Source organism: Rhinopithecus roxellana, chromosome 8 (assembly GCF_007565055.1).
Source record: "Rhinopithecus roxellana isolate Shanxi Qingling chromosome 8, ASM756505v1, whole genome shotgun sequence".
Taxonomy (NCBI): domain Eukaryota; kingdom Metazoa; phylum Chordata; class Mammalia; order Primates; family Cercopithecidae; genus Rhinopithecus; species Rhinopithecus roxellana.
The window spans coordinates 89,951,071-89,957,070 of NC_044556.1; positions in this window are offsets into that span (position 1 = coordinate 89,951,071).

Here is a 6,000-nt window from a genome sequence, read left to right on the forward strand (position 1 = left end):
GGTCTCTCTTCTTTCTGTGAAATTAATTGCTGTGCGTTTTCACTGTTCTTAGAGAAGACTCTGAGCTCCTGGAGTTTTCTTGTCTCACTTCTACCCTGACCCGCTGGGAGCCTACCCTACCCCAGTCCAGCCATGAGGGTATTTCCATCCTATTCCAATGACTGGAACCCTTCTTGGAAGAAAACATCTAATGTCGGGGACCTAGGGACGCTTCCAGACTTGCTCTGTCTGGAACCCTGCAGCCTGGGGCCCAAGCCCGCCTGCAGCTCAGCTTTCCCCTGCACCCTCAGGACCTAGCCCCAGACCTTCCCTGGAAGCTGCTCAGGGCTCTCCACTGCGCCCTCTAGGGGCCAAGCAGGGTTCCAGATTCTCCAGCTTTCTGCCAGCTTTAAAACCCTTCACTCAAGCAGCATTGCTGTACATGCAATGAAAAACACCGTATATGATAGTCAAAACCTGTGTACATATCTCCATGTACATATTTATACATACACACACCTTCCTATTATAAATATATAAAGCATGACATCTCTTTGGCATTCCAAGTTTGTGTTTTTTTAAATCCTTGGAAATATGACTTTGGAAACCTTTTTCTTCCTTTCCCTCTTTTCTATGTTGTAATAAACATTCCTGTGACCTTTCTGGTAGTTTATCAAATCCCTGTGTCCTCCCGTGCTCCGAATCGGACAGATCTCTGACTGGGACAACACGCCTTCCTCCCACCTCTGCAGCCTTTGCTATTGGTGTGCTTTGCGTTATGAAGGCTGTCCTCCCGAAGGCAGGTCTTGCGTTCTTTCAGACCTTTTTCCTGAATTCCCCTTCTTCCGAAAGGCTTGTGCAAGTTACTCTTCAAACAGTCTCATCTTTGATAATCTGATCCCTTTGCAACCAGGAATTTGCGTGCTAAATCAAGCATCAGGCCCCAGATGGGGTTTACCAAGAATAAGTGTACAGATGCAGCTCATTTCCTGCTCTTAATTGTTAGACTGGTTGATGAGGGAAATGTGGGCAACATACATATTTGACAAAGACTTCTGAATAAATGAGAGTCCGGGTGAGAGTGGTTAGGAGAATGTATAACTACCTGTTCAGTTATAATGAAGGACAGGTGCACCTGGGAGAGAATTGCATCCACAACCCAGCCAATGCCTTCACTCATAATGGGATGAAGACCTACAGAACTTACCAAATTTGTGGATAAGGAGAAATAAGTATATTAGATGAATAAATCAGAATCCCAAAATCTCCTGACGGGCAGAGGCAATGTAACACAATGAAATCTAATAGCGTTCAATGAAAGAGTTGTGCTTGGCATGAAGAAAGCTCCGTGCTTGCCTTCATCCCTGGGGAGTTACTCAACAGGCGGCTCAGTGTTCATCACGGCCTGCTGGGGCTGACAACACAGGCCACCTGGTTTCAGATGCACCAGGAGCTGTAGGCTGGGGTCTGGAATGAAACCGCATCTGCAGCGTTGCATTCAGTGCTGGGTGCCATGGGGGGGCGAGTGCTCTGACAACGAGTGTCCAGGTGTCATCTCTGTCACTCACACCCAAGGGAAGGGCCCCGCCCCACCTCCTGCCATTTCCTCAGGCCAGCCCAGCACCCTTAGGGTCCACTTACCTGGGAGAGGCTACAGTCTCAATGGCCTCGATGCTGCTGTTGTCCAAAAGAGCGAATCATCTTCAAAGCACAACCTTTGGTGAGACTTGAAGCTCTACTGCAATGGCCCCTCCAAGGCCACAGAAATGGCATCTGTGCCTAAGGTTGACTTCAGTCGCTGCTAAGACCAGAATCTAAAGCCCAAGGCAGTACAATGACCCAAGGCACTCTCAGAGTTCCCCAGACACTCTAGGGAGCATTTTGTGATAATTTGCACTGTTCAAATACTCAATGTGCTCAGATTAAACTGGAATGCTCCTGGCTGGAGGATTCTTCTGCAGTCATTCAGCTTCAGAGGGGCTCATGAGAAGGCACAAAGGGAGATAGAGTTAGCTCTCCTTCCAGCACTGCCAGGCGAAGGGAGGAAACCCTTTGCATGCACTAACATTCCCTCTCTTCTCCCAGCACCAAGCCTCTTAACCTCAAGAAGGGTGACGTGGGTTGAGCCAGCCACTGCCTTTCTGCTGGGGGGTGAATAAGTGTTCCCTACCGACAGAGTTCTCCTCAACCCCAGAAGGAAAGGGCTGTGACAAACACGAAGGCATCTGCTCCCCACAACTCCCTACACCCCAGACCCTAGGCCCTGGGAGAGGCTTGTGCTTGCCAGTGGCCAGTCACAGGAAGGGACACATGAGGATGTGCAGGGGACAAGGGGCTCGAGGAGGTGGGAAGGCAGTGTGCTTGGGTTTGAGGATGGGGTTGCCCATGCGTTCCTCAGAGGAGGAGTGGGGCCCAAACCTGGTGCAGTGAGAGTCCCAGGTGGGGGACCCCGGGAGGCAAATCAGTGCAGGCTGCATGTTGGGCCACCGAACCCAGAGGATGGGTCTTCATTCCCAAGAGGACCAAGATGAACATTTCTGGGCTCCTAATACCAAGTCAGCCTGTGAGTAAAGCCTTAGAGAAGGGTCATGAGACCCAAGATTCAGTTTATATAAAACACGTCAGGAACAACTTGGGGTGATAATGTTGCAGGACTTTTCCTTAGTTCAGCCATGAAAATTCAGGCTCACAAACAATTTGAATGGTGAGTGAAACAGGGTTTTATTGGGTGAAAAGGAAGAAAAGGGGGAAACAGGGATCTCGCTAGGCTGGAGTCCCTGCTAGAGACTTCCTGGGCGCAGCTTGAGTACCAGGTTTCACACAGGAAAGAGGGGGCAAGGCTCCTCCCTGCTGCAAATATCATGAACTTCCTGAGGCTCCACCTCACTGTGCAGGTGGGGCTGGAGTTTCTGCAGGGACCCCCTCCCACCTGGCTCTCTCATTTCCCCTCTAAAGATGTTCACCTAACTGCCCTTAGATGAAGGATAAGGATGAACACCGATCTTAACGGCTTCCTGCTGACAGGGGGCACTGTTTTTGGGAAATGGCAGTCAGAGCTCCCTCAGATGCCTGTCTAAGGCTTCCCAGCAGAAGAGGCCATCATCAGATGCTCTGGTTGCATGACTGTTTGGAGTCTGAAGGCCTGAAGGCAAGAACAGACAAACAGGGTCATTAGAAAACATGTAGCAAAACAAAACAGGCCGGGCGCGGTGGCTCACGCCTATAATCCCAGCACTTTGGGAGGCCGAGGTGGGTGGATCACCTGAGGTCAGGAGTTTGAGACCAGCCTGGTGAAAACCCCATCTCTACTAAAAATGCAAAAATTAGCTGGGCGTGGTGGTGCATGCCTGTAGTCCCAGCTACTCGGGAGGCTGAGGCAGGAGAATCACTTGAACCCGGGAGGCAGAGGTTGCAGTGAGCCGAAACCATGCCACTGCACTCCAGCCTGGGCAAAAAAAAAAAAAAAAAAAAAAAAAAAGGAAACAAGGGGAGGGGTAAGGACAGCTCAAAAATTCTGAGACCTTTTACCAGTCTGCACAGGGAGAGGGAGGCCAAAGGCCCGACTGGCAAAAACTGGACCCTTTTGCTGGCATGTTGGGCTTCTCAGTTCCCTTCCCCTGAGCCTAATCCTAAGCCAAACAGTTTAAGGTTTGGGAAATTAACTCTTTCCAGTTCGCAGGATGCACCTGAGGGAATCGTCCCATAGTACGGAGACACAATTACCTATCAGTGAAGAGAGGACAGAGGAGAAGAAAGGAAAAAAGAAGACACCTTTTAAAGGAGTCCCAGGGGTTCAGGGTACATTTGAAAGGGGTACAGACTGCAGATGAATAGCTACCCATCTGGAAAGAGGGGAGCAGGTGTCCCTGGTTCCCTTCTCTTCCTAGAGATACTCGGAGTACATGAGAGCGTCCTCTTTCCCTCTTCCGTCATTGCATCCCTGAGTCCTGGTGACCTTGGCAGGTGCCACCATGAGTGCCAAAGGGGCTTGCACCCATGAAGCAGGGAGGGCCTAGAGAATAGGAATTATCTGCTCTCACCTATGCCTCTATCTCCTACTGTCAGTAGCCTTGGAGTTCCCTAGACTTCATTTATGACATAGCTTTATCCATGAAACAGGAAGCTGGGGGTTGGCTTAATTGGCAGGAATGAGCCACGCTCACCTGCACTGTGCCTTTTAACCTCTGTTGTCATTTGTCTCTGGATCCCTCAGATCCAGTTTTCCTTCCTAGGACTTTGACCCAAAGCTTGGAATTGAGTTTGGGACAAAAATGTGTCTCAGGGGGTTGCATGGACTCCTTACCGCAAGCCAAATGCTAAGGTGAAACTGTGGAATTGAGTCCTCCTCTAACAATGGAGAGAAAAAGATGTCTTGTGACACAACCAGATAACTGGTGGCTATAGTAATGCTTGTGAGGGTTTGGGTGCGTGGTGCTTGGCTTTTGTTAGCTTTCTTGGTCTTACTTTCCCAAAAAGGAAACCTCCAAGTGATAGGCATCCTATTTATTCCAATCACCTGGCAGGACTTGCAGGATAATTGCTCAGAGTTAGAATATTGATCCAGATTTCTACATTACCCATGCCTTTTTTCTTTCTGAGCTGCAGCTGGAGATTGCTGGTTGGTTCACAGGAGCAAGCAGGGTTACTCTAAAATGTAGGTGAAAACTTAAAAACAACCAATGAGTTTAGAATTTAATGACAAATGTATAATAAGTTTTGAAACATGATTTCTCTCTCTCCAGTCCTCATTTTTGTTAAAAAATAATCATAGGACTGAATGGTTTGCAAAATAGACTTTACTCTTACACTTGGCCTGATTAATTGCACAAAGTGCAGCAAGAATAATTATTTCTACATAGGCCTTTTGGATTGGCTTTGATGCAAGTTTGTTCCACAAGGAATCTCAGACAAGACCTTTTAAAGCTGAGCCCAACCATGGGTTTTTATCCTCAAACAACTCTGAGTTGACCTTAAGGTCCCAAGATAAACTTGGAGCTCCGGGACCTCTTAGAAAGTGACATTCTTTCTTCCTTTTGAAAAGAATCAAAACATCCAGGGTAGTTACAGTTAGAAACACAATTGACACAGTTTGGTTATCTTGGTGGTTTACAATAACTTAAAACACCAACCTTAATTATGATTGGTAGCATATACTCAGACATTAGAATCTTAGAAATCCCATACAATTTTGGAACATATATCAGTATTCACGAAAGTATAACCTAAAGAAGACTGAAAATCATTTTGGCAATCCCATGTACCTAAACATGCCAAATAATCCTGTTTACTTCTTTTTTTGGGATGTTTCAGGGGCCCTCTGAAACATCTGAAAAGCCAGGTATCAGAAAAGACAATTTTGAAACTTAAGTTTGATTTCGAGAAGCCTTTTAAATATGTTTAAAGCACCTGATACTGTGAAATAGAGTTCCAGTTTACCACAAACTATTTATTTTCTCAAAATGATGACTCAGAAATTTTAAAGAAGCAAAAGCTTTTTATAACCCTTTTGCATTTAGTTAACATGTTCACACAGAGAACCTCTTCTGCAAGATTAATTTCCACAGCTTTTCCACCACTTGTTTGAACCTTCAGCTTTCCCTATCTAACTCAAAATAATCCTTTAACCCTAGGCAAATGTTTACATGTCCATGCCTTCTTATAACCTTTTACATAAAAATCACATTTTACTCTTCTTACACCCCTTGCATGTAAATCTATTTTTGGTAGTTTCAATTGCATGTCATAATTGTAACTCCTAGCAATTTTTAACTTTAAGGTAAAACTTGGTAAGTTGAATTGTGTGCTAACTGCAGTCAAGGTTTGCTGTCTTAGTTAAGGGCCTGGTTAGTTCCATATGTCCCCAAGCCTTACCAGTTATGAAGCCGGCAAGTCAAATAGTTCTCAAAACCCAAAAAGCAGTTTATAACCCGAAAACACTTAGCAAACTTTGCATCTGACCTGCATTAATAATCTTCACAGCTGTTTTTATTTCTCAAAGATTAAAATCACATGAACTGAAAG